Below are 19520 nucleotides of genomic sequence, written 5' to 3'. Positions count from 1 at the left end.
TGTGAAGCAGAGGCCCCAGTTGCCATCCTTTGAAGTTTGAACTACTAGAGTCATTAAGGTCAAACTTTAACGCTACCAAGAACTCAAGATACCACTACACTGCCATTTCTTGGTCAAGATGTAGATAATGTTGCACTTGATGACAAAGCTTCATAACTCATCTTTAGAAGTGATCATAATCCCTAAATTGTTCTCTCACACCTTGTGTGTAGCTACTTTTCCAAATGGTGGTCGTTGGAATTAGGGTTCTTTCACACTAATGGCTTCTTTGGTAAAATAAATAATTTTAACCAATAATTATTAACGGAAAATATAAATGATATCACGAAGGTTGATAACAACCCCAAAATATACAAAACTATTATATCTCATAAACAATATTAGATCATAGTTGACACAACCATCAACAGATTCATACCTTCAATTGAGTATATTGGACTATTTTAATTAATCACATAAACCAAGTTTTAATACCATGTTAGATGCGAAACAAACATTTTACTAACATGGTAGGATGAGAAACTTATTCTTGTACATATTTTTTTTTTCAAATTTTCTAAATTAGATGATATGCAATGACCAATTGCTTTAATAAAGACCCCAATAGAGCCATATATATATATATTTTTATTTCAGTGGAAAATATAATGTATTACTTGCATGTTTGAAATTATAAAATAAAAAGTTTTAACACCAACAACGTGTTGGTTTATTGACATCGAGTTCTCTGTAAGGGTGTTTATGTCTTACTGAAGAGATGAGTTTGGTTTGAACCTAGTAGTTTATATAGGATGAGAGTGCAGTTATATTGAAAGACTAATTTTCATATATGTGCACACCTCTTACAAGTGGCTTATCCATATCTCGAAAAAAAAAAACAAAAGGTTTTCAACTGTGGAATTGCCTGTAATTTCCTCAAAAAAGTATTTGTCAAGAGAGGTATATTTTAATCTAATTAGCATGACAAAGGGCAATTATCTGTTGAGTGGTCCTTTTCATTTTGGCATTTGGAATGTAAGACTGATTAGCCTGTTCAAAGCCATGTTCTCATTAGGGCATATTTTGAACTCTTCTAAATCAGTCGTCCTCCAACTATTTAATTATTTTATGCTTTCCTTTTCATGTACTTCCCAAAAATCTTTTACTTTTTTTCTAAAGTTTTTTTTTGAAAATTTCACCCATGTACAAATAATTGAACAGATTATCAAATTTCAAAAACCCAGAGAATATTTTATGAATATTCTATCTAACATTGTGCTTTTTTTTTGTATTGTGTAAAACAGAGAAATGAAAAAATAGAATTAATGAGGAGGTATAAAGTGTATAAACCTTTAATTTTTCACCTCCATCACACTTGTGTTCATTTTGTGTGTGTGTGTGTGTGTGTTTTTTTTTAAAAAACTCAGCATGGGTAATATTCTCATTTCACATCTTGAATTAATGCCAAACCAATAATTAATTGTAAGTCAGAGGAAGGTTTTCACAATAATAATAAAAATTTTAAAAATGATATACAATTACGAAAGAATAAGAAAAAAAAAAAGGAAAATTCATAAAATTTTATAAGAAAACCTATTATTTTTATACACACCAAGTGGGATGATTACATTTGCTTGTGGTACCATACTATTGACCGTAAATACTATAAGTATCCATTCAAAACTTAGGATTTGTCACAACTTCCATCACTAATTTGTTATTCTTATTCATAAAACTATGAAAAAGTCTTTGAGACTAAAATACTAACCTTGACCAGCTCAAAGTCTACTCCTCTATAACTTCTCCTCTCATTCTCACACCATCATCCTTCATTCACTCAATCAATCAATCATTCAATCAAAACAAACCCAAGGAAAAAACCTCCCCATATTCCAATGGGAAGGAAAAGCCATCACCACCAAAAGATAAGCTTCCTCAATTGCATAATACCCACAACAAATAGAGTTGTCCCAAGGAAACACTTTGAGACCAACCATTACTCTCCATCTCCTTGTGTTTATAGCCTTCATGATCCCTCCTCTCCAAGAATTGGATGTGTGGGCCAAATCAAGAGGAACAAATCATTGCCATGCAGGATACAAGATCAAATTAAGCCTATTATTGATCCTGTCATAGCAAACAGTAATAGTGTGAAGGTTAGAGATGATGAGGATGTTTTCGAGTTAAACCGGCCTTTGCCCTTGCCCTTGCCCTTGCCAAAGGATGTTGGTGCGGTGAAGGCTTGCTCGGTTAGTCTGTGGAAGAGACGGTGTGGTGCACTTGGTATTGAGGCATTGCAGATTGGGCAAAATGAAAAATGTTGATGTTAATTTTACTTTTTATTTTATGGTGTTGATTTAACGTAAAAGCTTACATTTGTAAACAAAGAGTTAGCAGAAAAGAAATGTAATTATGTATATGTTCAAACAAATAAATATTTTCATAATTCTCTTTTGATTGTTATGGTTATGATGAGTTTCTTATGTATTCAATGCATGTTCGAAGTATATATATATATATATATATATATAGGGTAAATCATTCATTAAGATTTTAAATATTTCATATTTAAGAAATAACTTTAATTTATTCAGTTAAAATGCTAAAGTTTATAACAAAATTAAAGAATTTTTTTGTCCAGATAAACTTCATGTGTGTTTTAATAATATTTTCTATGTTCGTTAAATGACCAAATACGTAATAATATCTAATTCAAAAATATAAATGAGCACCTTTTTACTTAAATATTTATTAAATGGGGGAAAACAAAATTTCCGATTTAAGAATCTAAATACGTATATTTTAATTTTGATTTAAGGTCAAGAATGAAAATATTATTATAAGATTATCCTTTTTGGGAGGGAAAAAGTTAGTTTGGATTTAAATTATTGCAAATTTAATATAAAATTATTTCCATGTTCAAGGAAAATCTGCTTGTTATTAATTGTATTGTGCAACAAATTATTTTTTTAATAAAATAAGATCTCGATTTCCTAAAGGGAAACTTCACATGTTTACATTAAAATTCTATATCCTATTATGGTTCTTTATAGGCCCTAAACAATCAAATACATAACTTAAGAAGTTAAAATGAATATATTTTTATTTGAAGGATGAAAACAAACAATGGTTCGACTACATGGGCCAATATCGGTTGTAAATCTATTTATTATTAATATACTTTAAAAATAAAAATAAACATATAACTTAATTACATATATTAATCATTAATTTCTCAAAATTTTGATTCAAATATAAGTAATGACGATGAATTAGATATTTAAAAATAATATATTGTATAAACCATTGCATTAATGTTGTATAAGTTCTAAAAAATTGGAGGGTTTCTTCTATGAAAGCCCTAAAATATCAACTATTGTTGATTTTTTTTTTAATTTTGTAAGAATATAACAATATTTAATAGGTGTTTTAAAATTGAAAAAATATAATCGCTGATCATTCGTATTCACTAAGTTTAATATACATACATAAGTTTAAAATTCATTGTATGTATTGACTAAAAGTAAAAATAAAAATATGAATAGTATATTAACTATTCTTGTTACAATTCAAGAGTATGCGGGGATGACGTACTAGATTTGTTAAAATTAAATTAAATATTTTAAATTTTTCTATCGAAAGTTTTTTCTTAAATACTAGTTGGTAATTTTTTTTTATAGAAATAATTCTTTTAAAACATAAGGATTTTATAAAAAAAATGTAAAACAACACTTCATCAAAAGTTGTGGTGCGGTTATTTTATATATAAAATAAAAATTGTGGTTCACCCTTTCTTTTTGCAATAAATACTTCTTTTGACAATAAATAAAAAATGATGTAATATTTGACGTGGTAAAGTATGGGGCCCATTTGGCCGCATCATTTACATTACCTATCATATTATTATTGTTATTTAAAAAAATAATTTTAAGCAGTTTATTTTTATTCTAAAATTATATATTTTATTTTTTTATACACTTTTACAAAAAAATTTATTTTTTAATATAATTAACAAATAAAAAAATTTGAATTTTATTTGGAAAATATGTTTTATAAAATAGCTTTTAAAAAATTGGAAAAATAATTATAAAAAGAATTTAGTTTATGTTTTTAATTAAGATTATTATTTTATTATTATAATCATTCATGTAGGATATAGTTTACTCTATTCAACTGAAATACTCATTTCATCATATACCCACGACTAAATGGGTGTTGTGTGTTTAAACTTATTAAGTTAAGACAAACTAAATTAATTTACTTAATTTAATTTGAAAACCCAACGAAACTTAGGGCCCGTTTGGCATTTTGCAGGGAAAGTAATTGCATGTAAAGTCTTTGCAGGGAAAGACTTTGCATGCAATTACTTTACCTGCAAAATAACATTACAACGTTTGGTTATCCCAATCAAAATTGTAATTACTTTGCATGCAAACTTAATTCCCACATTTGGTATGAACTTGTTTTCAATGTAAAATTAGGTTTATTCTCATTTTTGCCCTTAGTTGTTATAGTTACTAAATTTGGGTTTTTATTCAACTCTAATAATATTATTAACTTAGTCCAAATAATAATTAACCTATTCTTCATAAATTAAAAATCAAATGGTTCTACTTAATATTTATTTACGTAGAACCATTTGATTATCCACACTAGTTCACATTACTTTTGTTTTCAAAGTAGTTTTATTATCTACATCATATCTATTACTCAAGATTTTCTATTACAACAACATAAATATTAAAAAAAAAAAAGGGAAAAAAGAAGATATATGAAGTTCAATAAACCAATCTTCAAAAGAATGTATGAAATTCGCAAGCAAAACCCTAAAATGTTGATGAATTACATTGAATTTCATCAACTTTGTAAATATCAAAAGGCATCCTTTTTCATTTACATAAATTTTACTAAGTTAACAAAAATTAGCAAAATATGGAATTTATGAACATAAGAAAAAGGTTTGCACCATTATATCTACAATAAAATCCCATAAAAATAAAAATATATGTTATACAAAACATGATAAAAGAGACAAGAAATAATATTGTTAAACTAAAGAATTAATATTTTGATTTGAATGCTTCTACTTAATATTTATTTATATATCTCATATATTTTAAAAACTTTGATTCACTACAAATACAGAACAATTTTTAGTGGGAATTAAAAAAAAACAATCGTGGACAAGTAAAATATATATGTCTCAAGTTCTTATCTTATCATGTTGGATTATTATTTCAACATATATTTGATTTAATCAAAACAAAAATTCTCCAATAAAAATTTTATCCAAACAAATATGAAATTTATTTATCTTTGATCCATTTAAAATATGAATTTTACACCAAGAAAAATTTAACAAAAATTTAACACAAAATAATCTAACAAACTTGAGAAAAAAATATTACCAGGATTTCTCTGATTCAGAAGAAGCGACAACTCTCCGCCGAATTGGAAATATGATCGCGTTAGGGTTTTTCAAAGACAAAAAGAAAGCGAGAAAAGAGTTTTTATGTAATAAAGGGTAGTTTGGTAATTTGACAATTACCAAAACTTTCCCATCCAACGATGTAAACACTTTCACACCACCCCCCCTGTGAATCACTTTCCCTAGTCAAGTGGAAAGTGATTACAAGGAGACCATATTATTTTTAAGAACCAAACACTTGAAATAGATTCACCCCTCTTACTTTGCAGGGAAAGTAACAATTTTACATCATACCAAACGGGCCCTTAGTAGCTTTTAAGAAAAAGAACCCTAAAAATTAAGCATGAAGAGAGAGAACTCATTAGATTTTGTGGACAAGAGATGGAGAGGAAAAATAAGAGAAAATTTGAGAAGAAAAGAAAGAAAGGGCCATTTGTATTTAAATGACGCTTCAATCTTTCACATCTGGGATTTTGGATAATGGTGTTTGAGAGAAGTCATAGGATCTTGTGGATTAGTGATAAAGAGGAAAAATGAGGGGAAATTAGAGAGAAAAGAAAGAAAGAGGGAGATCTGTATATCAGTGAAGCTTCAATTTTTCATGTTTGAGATTTTGGACAATGGTATTCTTTCCTCAACATTAACAATTTTAATTTTTATTTCTCCATATTTTCTTGAGGCGCATAAAGAGTTTTGGTGATTAATACATTAACCTACACAAGAATAAGAGAGTGTACTCTCAAATAATTGATTTATGGTTTGAGGAAGGTTTGTAACCCTAATTTTATCATCCATAGTGGATTTGTCACGGGCATTTTTAGAAAGGGGTTTTAATGTAAACTTGGTTTTATGTAATTGGGTCTTTTGTGCTTTTCACTTTAGATTGGTAAATTTGTGACCATGGCACAAGTGGGAAGACTATAATTTCTTTTCCAATAAGTGGTATTGGAGTCCATAATCCAGATGTCTTAGGTTGCTCTTTTCTTTGCGTGAAGCATGGAATGATAGAGACGGAGTATTATTTTGATTAACAGTGGCAATTGGATTATTTGGAAGGCCAAGATGGAAAATATGTTATTTGGTAAAGAAGTTTATGCACCAATAGTAGGAGATAAAGCCAAACCAATAGGTATATTTGATGTAGGTTGCAATAAGCTTGATAGTAAAGCAATTAGCTACATCACCTAGTGGCTTAATGCCGTGTATTTCATCTTGTGTTAAATGACAAATGGGCATGTTCTCTTTAGAAAAAGTTGAAATACCTATCTGAGAGAAAAAATTGACAATTAGGCTCTTTTGATCAGAAAGCCTATTAAAATCTAACGGTTCATGAAGGTATTGCTTGCATAGCACTTAAAAAAAATGTAAAGTATCGTGCCAATCACCTATTTTTGATGAAATTGACTTTGGATAATGAGTTGTAGGCACTATTATTACTTAGTTTGATGCTAGATAGTAGGGAAGTTTTGGTAATTTCCTTGCATAAATTTGCACTAGATGGATTTCTTACTATGCATTCAGTTAATAATAGGCTACTTAATTATAAAAGGAGAAGAAAATCATCAGATACAGGATAGTCTTAAGCCTTTATTATACAATAGAGGGGAAGAACTATGAGTAAATGACCTTAGAGTCATGGGGGATATACAAGAATGTCTAAGTCAAGAACAAAAATTAGATGCTATTAGTGTGGTAAGTTTGGCCATATCAATAGAGATTGTTAGAAGAATAATAAAGAGAGACCGAAAAGAAAACATGAAGATAAGGCCTTATTAGATAATAATATTTCTATTCTTTTAGCTTGTGATAGTACCACCTTAGTATTGTATATTAGGATACTATGTGGATTGCTGACAACTCCAAGGAAAGAACTATTTACTTCTTACAAGTAAGGTGATTTTGGTATTATGAGAATAGGAAATCATGGCACTTCTAAGATAATGGGAATTGATGATATTCATGATGTGTCTAACATTAGATGTAGATTGGTTCTAAAAAATGTAAGGCATATTCTAGATCTTAGACTTAACTTGAAGATACCTGGTAACCATGATGAAGATGGTTTTAACAATCACTTTGGAACGGTACTTCACTACAAGAAAACATGCATTTTACTGTGGCTTATAAGCCATTTTGCGGTGATCTGAACCACATTAAAATCATTAGAGCGGCGGTTCTAAAACTGCCTTCAATACTGGCGTCGGGACACAATTCGCAGGGTTTTCAAGAACAGTCAAAATAATTGCCGCTAAATGCCAATTGAATATAGTGGATATTTTCCTGGTGGTTTTAAGTGCTGCCAAATGTATATTTTGATTAGTATTTGATGATGATCTACAATCTCTAAATAGATGTCAAAGTAAACCATGTAAAACCACATATTGTTTTTCCAACACATGGAAATAATTCCACACTTCAAATGTTTGGATGTTGAGAAATGTCAAGTTCATCATCAATGCGTTTGGGTCGATCTCATATTGTCTTAATTTTATCTAGATATCATGAACAAAATGCAATAGCTTCTTATGCAATGTAAGCCTTTGCAATAAAATTTCTCTAGTCATGCTTTGTTGCTCACATATGATTTTAATAGTCCCAAGTACATATGAAATCAAACGGTTAATAGTTATATGATATATATATATATATAAGTTTTTATTTTCATCAATTACTAATAAAGTGATTAACCATTAGTTACCTTTTTATTAGATACATCCAATGGTAATGGACTGAACCTCTGAGTTTGGCTTCATCAACCAAATTAACAATCAAGTGCATCATAAATGTGAAAAATGATGGTGGGAAAAGCATTTCCATATTGCATAATATTAGCACAATTATGTTTTGTAGTTTATCCAACTCTGTAACACTCAACACTTCACCACAAATTTGTCAAAAAATAAACATAACTCAAGTAATATTGCTAATACATTACCATTAAGCCTTTGCAAGCATGGCTAGTGGTAGTAACTATTGTATTAGTATATGACTTATTATCTTCACTTTTTAGTGTTCCAACTATTGTAAGATTATTAACATCAATGCATTAAGAAATATTAGTTGCATAGCTATTTGGCACACAAATATTCTTCAAAGTATTTAAGAAAAATTTCTTTACTTGCTTATTCATTGTGTAGATTGTTGGAGGAAAATTTCCATTGTCATTTGGCCATAGGTGCTACTTATTAGATGTTTGTGAGCATTAAGATGATCTTTTGAGCTAGAATTTGCCATTCAACAATGTGACAAGTATATTATCACATACATTCTTCTCTTATGCATCAAATCAAGATTGTGATGTAATAAGTTATATTCCTAATAAAGAAGCTAAAAAAATATGCATTTCTTCTTCCACTATTGTGACCCATCTCAAGAAGAGCTTGCACTGTGTCTTCTTTTCCCACCAAGTTGGATATCCACACACTAATCAAATATGATATTAATACTACTCCTAATAGTAATCTCGGAGGAGTGAGTAGCTCTTGCTCTCTATTAAATTGAATCCTATTCATTTTGAATTTATGGACACCATTAAGAAAACATTGCTGAACCATGAAGCACCATTTCCTACTATTTAGCAAATGACAAGGTTCAAAGGTATAGTTACAATATACACAAGCACGTATGGTATAAATATTCCACCCAAATAGATTTCCTAGAATTGTCCACATCAAAACAATATGCATCATGAACATTTCATGTTTAGAACAATCATATGTGTCAATGCCATCATACCACAACTCTTCAGCTCCCTTATGAAAGGTTGTACATATACATCTATATCATTTTCTGGTATATGTTTATAAGAAATTATTGTTGAAATGATAAAAGGTGTCTGTTTTATACACACCCACGGTGGCATGTTATATGGGATAAGAACAATCGGCCAAATATTATAACTTTGACTTATATTCCCATGAGGGTTAAATCCATTTGTAGCTAATGCAAGCTACATATTTCGAGGGTCCGCTACAAACCAACTATTTGTCAAATCAAAATTTTTTCTATGCTTTAGAATCTCTTGGCTGTCTCATCAACCCATCATTATTAGTATCCACGCTGTGCCATATGATATCTTTAACCATATCATATCTAACCACTGTTGTAGGGACCTTCCTTTTAACTCTATTATTGCCATACTTCTCATCCAAACTAGCCTTCTTTTTTCTCTTTCCATTTAGAGATATTACAAACTTTGCATATTTGTCTATCTTCATCTTCTTTATTACCCTAGTAAAGCATACAATTATTTGGGCAAGCATGTATTTTCTCATAGTTCAATACAAGCTTTGTGATGATTTTTTTTTACCTCATAAAAGGAACTTGAAATTTTTATATATGGAAATGGGTCAGGTAACAACTCCAAAAATCATCGTCATTGCCTTATCTCTCATTCCACAAAGACACTTAATGTGATACAATTTCAATATGAAAGATAGTTTTGAACAATTTGCACACCCTTCATAAAAAGGTTATCATGCATCATTTGATAGTTCATGCAACTCATCAACTACATTCCTAGCTTGGTCAACATTTGATGCTGCATCATTGCTTTGTCTAATCCCTTCATTTGATGTGTGAGAGCCTTCTTCACAATGATGTTCATACATACCAAAAGCATCATTTACCATGTCTCTAATAGGATCTTCAACAACAACATTATTATCTAATTTATCTTCAATGTTTCTTGAAACATAAGTCGTATGTTAAGCGTGGGACTCTCCATGAAAGAACCAAATTGTATACCGTTTCAGAAATTGCTTGGAAATTAGATGAGTTCAGTGGCATTGTAATCCATGATTTATCCATACTTATTTACTAACATAAACAATATGCAGCATTTATTCATTAATAAAATTTTTATGAATAAATAAATGAATTTAATGCTTGGGGAGAAGGGGGAGGGGTGGTATTATCAATGTAAGAAAAAAAAAAGGAAGGGCAAAAGTAAGGGAATTAAATTTGAAGCAATTGAGTCTCAAATTCTTAATGCTTCAAGAGCATTGCTAAATGCTTTTAGAGCTACCAAGTAAAGCTACCTATGAAGCAAACCACACCTTCATTTATAGTAGTAAACATTTGTTAATAGTTTCTAGTGCTAAAAGAATGAATTATTTGGGTGCCATCATAAATAAACTCAAACATTTTAATTAATCATAATTGAATTTCATATAATATTGGATATAAACAAAATATTTTATAAAAATAATGGAAAAGAAAATAAGAGAATGGAAATAGAGGAATGGAAAAGCAAATAAAATGACAGGTGTCTATTCAAACACAAAAACATAAATAGAAAATAAATGTAATTGACAAATGACATAAGAGTATGTAAACAAATTTAACAGAATTTAATTTGTAAAATGAATTTCCATGATTTGAACATAAATTTCATTTAATAGCATGATTTTGTCTAACTCAATAAGTATTATAACTAACAAGAAACAAGCATTTGTGTGTAAGAATTGAACGAGTAGTGGCTAGTGTGTGGAGTCAATGTAAGCAAGATGATTGAATGCACTCCATATACTTCTATTAGAACTTTCACAAGTATAACCCTAGCAACACTAACTTTAAAGTAATTTGGTGGGTATTTGTAACGAGCCTTGAATTCTTATATTTATTATTTTATGTTTTTCTAGTTAATTTTATTAGATACGATAAATTTTAAATAAATTATCATTAATTTGCAAATTTTATAGAATTTTTTTATAACTTATACGTAATTATTATTATATCTTATAAACATCATATTTACTTACATTCCTCTAGTTTCCTATACATATGTCTATCAAAATAAAAAAAAAATGTTAGCAATTATCCAATTTTTTAGAAGTGAGCAGTTTAGGCATCTAAGAGTAGTTTTGTAACTAGAATCAATTTGCATTAACATACACAAATAATTATCCGTATAAAATGTTTGGAATATTGCTAAATTAAGATTGCATCAAAATCCATCAAACAGTGACCGAAGAAGAGGCATATGATGTCGCTAAGTCAAACCACTGTGGTAATTGCATATCAATCTTATCATTGCTCGAAAGGAAAATAGTCAAGTTAAGGAAATTAGATTGGATGATACAAAATGAGAGAAGTTTTATAGATTTGAAAGAAAAGCATTTCCCTCAAGGACCGAATGGATTAGAAGTCATCGGCCTAATGGTGGCAAAAACAGACTGTAGTTGGGACAAGGCCAAGCAGCTTGATAATGTGCTGTAGTTGAAATGTTATGGTTCAGGGATAATCTAGCTGGAGAATACAACTTCAGAACTTTTTCTATGGTATGAGTCCTGCTCATATAGTTGGAAAAATAGGATAAAACATTAATATAAGATGCATCAAGTTAAAATAGTTTTTATCATTTTTAGTTTGTGCATAAAATAAGGAATTTTAAAATTTCTACAACAAATAGAAAAGATAGTGTTAGTTGTCTACATACAAGCAAAGTTTGGTTGTAAGTGTGTTGATACCTTCTCGATGACAAGTACAATGAATAACTTGTACAAGCATAGAACTGCGCATGAAAAATTTTGGTCCCTACAATGAGGGATGATTGTTTACTTTGGTCTATAAAATAAAATCTAAATAAATAAAACCTCATTTTGGATTCTAAACATACCAATTTATTCACTTTGGATGCAAGCAAGAGACAATTATACATTATGCGTAGGTTAACATCAAATGGTTAAATTGAGCAAATTCATTTCATGTATGGGTTAAAAACAGCTAAAATTTAGAATGACCCTCACTATATGACTCGCTAGTTGCTTTCATCTAAAGTTTCAACCATACCTTAGCTACATGTAAGTTGTTAAGAAAATGGAGTATATAATGAAGTAGAGGACATACAGAAGTTTAGAAAGAAAAATATACATATATATATATATATATATATATATATATATTCACAATTGCCTCTTAAAGCTGCTTGAATCCCTCATTTAAGGAAGATGTGATGCCTTCTTTAGTATATGGGCATGGTGGCCTTCTCAATACTGGGCAAAAGCTGCATTTATCTTCGGTTAATTTAACAATTTAACAGGAGTGAAGAAACAAAACAAGAACTAGGACTGCCACTTGCTTTGTGCCTTATCCTCGAATATGACATAAGAGAGTGGTCATGAGAAAAGAGGTAGTAAGAACTTTGGTGCTTTTCCTGCATAAACCATGTGAATTATATCAACCTTTGTAATAAGCTATCACAATGAAATCTTGGTGATGCTACAAAACACAAGCTTGGAAGGCATATGGTTGTCCATTGATACCGGGATATTGGGCATATGATGAATATGGTGATGATGTCATGTGGTGGAGAAATGGGGATTTATTTTTTGAGGGAGTGGTAGAATCTTCGATTGTTATTCCTTGTTTCGCAGCCAGGTTCATCAAACACTTCTGGTCAAGTCCCAATCCTATAAGCGTGCTCCACATTTTTCCTTGGGCTTCTTTTTGGTTATATATCACATGATCTCAAATGGACATTCCAAATTGAAGTTCAGCATTTTCCATTCCTTACACAATATTTATTAAAAAGATGGTATTATTGAATTTTGTGACTGAATATATGGATAAAAAATAATGTTTATACTCAATCTTTTTATAAGAATGCAGTTAGTCTCTTCTCAATCTAAAGACTAACTTATTGGGAAGGAGAGTCGATCATGGCCTAGGTGTAGAAGACTGGTAGGGAGTGAAAGCTTGCAGAGGAAAGAAAGTGCAAACAACAAACATCTTGTAGTGGTGTATTTTTTTTGTGTAGCTTATGATGTATATGTTAATGAACATTTTAATCTTTATCTCACCTACGTCAATTTTTGTTGATGCAGGGATGGATATATTTTACAGTATTACTAGACATAAGGGAGAGAATTATGTATTACACTTCATTGTCTTAACTGCATGTGGGTCGATAGTAGATAAAATATGTGAATGGTGGAACCTTCAAACTACACGTGTGAGGATGAAGTATTTAATGCCTGATAAGCACAAGACGATGTCTTGCATTAGCTCAGAAAGCGACTTCCAGCAGATGTATCACATTCACTATATGTTTAGCAAGAATTTGGTGGGATATGATAGTCAAGATTGACAATAGATTTATAGAGGACTCATCTATGTCATTAGTATTATTGTAATTATCATATCCACTTAGTGTTTAGGGGTGTAAACGAGCCGAGCCGAGCCAAATATCACTAGGCTCAAGCTCGGCTCGTTTATATTTTTTAAAGGCTCGAGCTTGGCTCGAGCTTGTTCAATCCATGTTTCTTATGCTTAAGCTCGGCTCGATGAAAAGCTCGAGTAGCTTGAGCTTGGCTCGTAAAGCTCGAAATTACTTATACTTAAACTAAGCTCGAGAAGCTTGAGCTCGTTTAAGCTTGATTAACCTGTCATTTCCAAATAATGTAAATAAATCTAATACAATTCATAATAAAACTCCAAATTCAACTCATCTTCATTATATTCATAATAAAATCTCAAGCTCCAAATATAACTAATTTGGGGTTAGAATTTAGAAATTAGAATAGTGTGGCTTATATATTTAAGTATTTTTGTAAATTAAATATAACTAATTTTTAATATTTTATATATAGAAGCTCATTTAGGCTCGCAAGCCTCATGAGCCGAGTATTTTTAGGCTTGAGCTCGGCTCACCAAATTAAACGAATAGCTCGAGCTCGGCTCGGCTTGTAAAAAGTCAAATCGAATTCAAGCACGGACCGAGCCAATCTCGAGTAGCTCACGAGCAGCTTGATTCATTTACACCCCTAATAATGTTCTCAATCTCACTAAATCATATAAATTCAACTTTTAACATTTTTTTTTGCATTATTTTATCGTTAGAAGTCATTCGTTATGTGGAAGTTTCTATGGTAGAGTTTTTATAATCAACCAAATGTTTATTTATGAAAGTGTTTGTTTACATATGTTATTTTCTATTCAATTTCAGACAATCATCATTACATATGTCAGTAACTATTGAACATTCATATTGATGTAATCTGGGAGTCTTTGTCACTAAGGGCTGTATTTAATCAATACCCCATTTCATTATCAAGTTTGTTTGGGGAGTAATGCCAACTCTTTAAGCAATTTTGAGCCCGACATATTCACAGTTGGTCAGTGTTATGAAAGTGCAACACAACTCAAGGAAGCCTTGTGTGATCATGCTATCAAGTGGAATTTTAACTTTCAATTCATTAAAAAAATGATAAAGAGAGAGTTACCGAGACATGTGCTGCCTATGGTTGTGAATGGTGTGTCCATGCCTCAAGAGAATGGCAACTTGCAAACATTTAGAATCAAAGCAGCCCAAGGGGTGCATACTTGTAGTGGAGGTATCGTCACAACTTCACATCCAAAAGCATCAAAGAAATGGGTTAGTAGACATGTAATACAAAAACTCTGTGGCAGTGGATATACAACATGATTTTTTGCATGAAGGTGTTTATTTGCCATACAAACAAGCTTGGATAGCTAAAGAGTTAGCATGAGGAATTCTCCATGGAAGTGATATAGAAATTTATGATCTGCTGTCATGGTAATTGGGAAAGTTAGTTGAAACTAATCAGGGAAGCATTATTATCATTGACAAGGATGGTGAGCGATTTAGACGTGGTTTTTTTTTTCGTGCTTGTCTTGATGGATTTTGAAAGGGATGCAGACCCATGCTATTTCTTGACAGAACACATCTACTTGGGAGATACAGTGGCATACTCTTAGGTGCAACAAGTAAGGATGCAAATAAAGGATTATTCTACTTGGCATTTGCTATCGTGGATAATGAGACTGATAAAACCTGGGGGTGATTCATATCGACATTAGATGACGCATTGTATGATGAAGATGACTATGATAAGATCATTACGTTCATATCTGATCGATCCAAGGACCTTGTGAATGCTATTGCCAAGGTGTTCCCTTCTTTCCCACATGTATATTGCCTACGACATCTTCAAGTGAGCTTCTTAAAATCAAAACGCTAGCTAGGAAGGATATTGAAAGATGAGTGCTGGAGCTTAATTATATGTAAAGCATATGCATGCACATCTTTAGAATATGACGATGTTGTAAACAAACTCTTACTCACTTCGGCACAGGCCTAGAACTAGTTGTTCCAAAAATTAGACTTGAAGCATTGGTGTAATTACTTATTCTTAGGATACTGATGGGGTGAGATGCACTTGAACGTTGCTAAATCTTTTAATGCATGGATAAGAGAGGAACACCACCTTCCTGTGTGCAACATGGTTGACTCAATCAGGTTTGCTTCTAATAAGTGCTAAATTGATCATATTTTCTATATCATTTACACTGCATCTTAGTATGAAATTGTACTTGTTTAGCATCTCATTAGGACAAAATTTCATTCTTGTGTTCACAACAATCTTTATTTCTATTTTATGAAGAAAGGAGCAAATTCAAGGATGTTTTGAAGCAAAATGAAGCAAGTTACTAAATCAAGGTTGTACCATGACTTACAACGGGCATTATAGGAACTCATAATGCCCGTTGTCTATACTTACCACTGTCGTGGTCGAGACATGGCAGCATGAGCTCACTGGTAACAACAGAGAAGCCATAATGGCCTTACAACAGACGTTGTAAAGTCCATAAAGACCGTTGTCAAGATGCATAATGCCTAAAGACCATGCTAGGATGCGACGTGGAGCCCAAGCAACAAAATACTCACAATGAGAATCATAATGCTCGTGGTGAGGCCGTGGCGGAGCCGATTACTATAAATATCCTAGTTTTCTCAATTTGAAGGGAGATTCTCTTGCCAAAGAGTTAGGGCGGCCGAATTTCTGGAGAGCAAGAGCATTGAAGGTGATTTTCATCGATATTTCAGCAGATTCCGGCGAGTTTCTTAAAAGAAGATCAACGATCATCATTGGAGGAGGGCGTGCATGGCACACGTCATCCAGACAACCTTGGGATCCATTAATCACCCAACCATTGGAGAACTATTGGAGGGAGTTAGTCTAGGAACACAATGAAAGTTTATTTATTCATTATTTTTTCTTGTTTCTCTCTTTGCACTTTGATGTTTTACTATCTTTGATCCATTAGAACCTAATTCGAGGGGAATTATATATCTAGGTCCCTCAGTTGTTGTTTATGAATCTTGACTGATCAATATATATCGTTCTAGTTTTCTTAATCATTTTATGCTTTAATTATTTATCTTTGTTGATGTGGATGAGTAGGATATGCCCCCACATTGATGATACATATTTCATAATAGATCTATGCATGTTCTAAGAGGTTAGGCATAGCTAGGTTTCCGGATTAGGGATCGATTGACCCTTAGACTTAGGGTTTGATTGATTTCTTCTCATAGGGTTCCCGTACTTAAGGCAAGCTTCGGAGGCTGAGGAGAATTAGATTCCATCCGAGTGACGGGGTGGAGGAATTCCATCTTAAGTTTCTAGTGACTTAGTCCTAGTCGCCATGGTTTATTGGGCTAGTAGGCCTTTGAATTCTCCCGGTTCGATCGTAGAACATAATTGATACTTAATGCCTACCATAATTAGTAATCAAAATAACCTTCATGCATACTCCCACTCCTTCCAAGTATGCTTAATGACATCTCCAATTGTATTGTATTTATAATTTGTACAATTAGATTAAAGAGAGAACTTAAATATTTAGGCTATTGATTAAATAAAAAGGAAGTAATAGGAGCCTCTCGCCATTCCTTGGGGAAATACGACCCTCATGTTCATCCACGAGGTATAACTTGACTACCCGTCCGCTGCGGTATTACGGGCTTGATTACGATATTTTATTGTGTACTTACATACTTATATATTCACATATTCATATTTCACATACCCACCCAACACTAGTAGGTAAGTTGTCCGTCAGCTTTGTAACTGTATTGTTGAATAGTTTATTCATTCAGGATCACCATTAGGTGCCCTCAACTTTATTTTTTTTTTATACTTATCACTCTTGTTGATTACTTGTCAGGGTTTTAGATTACTTTAGAAGTTTTATTGTTAGTATTTGTCTTTCCTAGTTAATATTATCGATTATTCTTTATTATATTAATTATGTGTTTATTAAATTATTATTTTGTTTAGTTATGTTTATTACTGTATGGTTACAAAGCCGTTGGCTTTAGTATTGTTTTAATACATGCGGAATCCACACTTCTTTGTTTACATTTGGTCTAATCCATACTTGTTATAGGTACAAGGTAATGAACATGCGGTATGATCAGTACCAACAATGTGAGAAATAGGAAACCCATCTTTGTCTTGTGGTTCACAAGAAGATCGAGGAAATGATAGAGGAAAGCAGGTCCCCTTATCGTTAGCCACTCTAATGGGGAACAATATGAGATTATTGACCGATATAGCAACTCTATCAATTTACGTGATAGGACATGCTCTTGCTGACATTTGTAAATTTATGGTCTACCATGTTGACATGTTCATGCACCGATCATGCAGACTGATACTAATGTTCACCATTTCGTGGATGAATATCACACAATCGCTTCATACAAGGCAGCATACGCAAGCTCTATATTTCCTATACCAGATGATGACAAACCAAAATGATTCCCAACCTCTACGTCTTTGACCACCTATTGCAAAGAAAAAACCTGGGCTCCCAAGACGTAGGAGGATTAAATCACAAGCATTCAACATGAGGGAGCTACGTTGCAATCGTTGTTATGAAGTTGGGCATAATTGTTGCATTTTCAAATTGCATTGTTAACCTCATATATTTAGCTAATAATCATGCATTTTTCCTAGTCTTCATAATGATTCCCTCTCTCTTTTTGTACAAACTACTCTCAAGTTATCTGGGGCCCAGATTTATCTCTGACTATAAAAAGGGACCAAGAAAGGGGTTTTAGGGCAAGTAAAGGCAGGGAGAAAGGGGTTGGCGGCTGGAAAAGAAGAAAAGGAAATTCCGAAGACTTTGAAGGAAGCTGGAGAAGGAACGAAGAGCTAGGAGCTTGAAGAACAGATCCTTGTAGACAACATAGGGAGTCTTCTCAGCTCTGTTGTGCGGTGTCTTGCAAAACTTTTATTTATTTCTATTTTCCTTTGTAATTGAGACAATGTGTATGTAAGACCTTTCTTAGGTTTGGGGTTAGACCAAGGTGGTGATTGTTTGATGTGTTGATACTTTTTGTATGGATTTTCCGTGCTTAAAGGTAGATTTATTGAGTTGATTTCTGATTTAAGTTACACAGCTTGTGATTGTGAAAGCATTGCTTGCTTATCTTAGAGATCTAGGTTAACTGAAAGGGTAACCTGGGTCTTGGAACCTCTTAAATAACCATGAATCTACTAAAAGGTAATTCTTGAGGGTTTATCACTTAATCACCGTTCTTATTAGGGTTTCAAAGGGGGTTTATCTACCACCAAAGTAGGAGATAACCCTAATCAATACCAACTTGTTATATCTTGAAAGAGAGTGACAAGTAACTTAGGATTTATGCCCTTCAAGAGATCTACCCAAATCTAGTCTAGATCCAACATATCATTCATTTACACTTTGTGGTGAGTTCCCAAACCTAAGTTCATCTAAATATGAATTCTGATCCACAACCCTGCATTCCTGTGCTTTTTTATTGTGTTTTATTTCTTGCTACTTGTTGTTTCTAATTTTCACTCTTTTAATTGTCTAGATAACCTATTGTTGTAATAGATTGGTAATCATACTTGGTCCTTGTGGGATCGATACTTTATTGCTACTTGGCAAAGCCGTGCGCTTGTGGTTGTGCAACAATAATAGAGCTACATGTTATGCAGTTATTGCAGACTAAAAAATGTGACAAAAGTTAAACATTTCTTTTTTGGAAGTAGTAGAACATCTCACCCTGTGAAGGGTAATGGCAGAAAGTTTTTGAACACAATAGCATGATATTGATAGTGACGAATAAATACTAAACTTGTCCATGTAAAATATGACGGTAGCAAGTAATAATTCATTACATACCATCGAAATGTAAATGGTAAAAAACAATTCTAAACTTGTTCATAAAATTGTAAATGTAATATAATGACAAGAAGTATTAATAGATAGTAGCCAACTACCAATGATTATGGATAAAGTACGAGTTTGATAAATAGTTTAAAAAGAGTTTACG

This window comes from Dioscorea cayenensis, chromosome 6 (assembly GCF_009730915.1).
Source record: "Dioscorea cayenensis subsp. rotundata cultivar TDr96_F1 chromosome 6, TDr96_F1_v2_PseudoChromosome.rev07_lg8_w22 25.fasta, whole genome shotgun sequence".
Taxonomy (NCBI): Eukaryota; Viridiplantae; Streptophyta; class Magnoliopsida; order Dioscoreales; family Dioscoreaceae; genus Dioscorea; species Dioscorea cayenensis.
The sequence above is the reverse complement of the archived record's forward strand: the minus strand, read 5'-3'. Positions refer to the sequence as shown.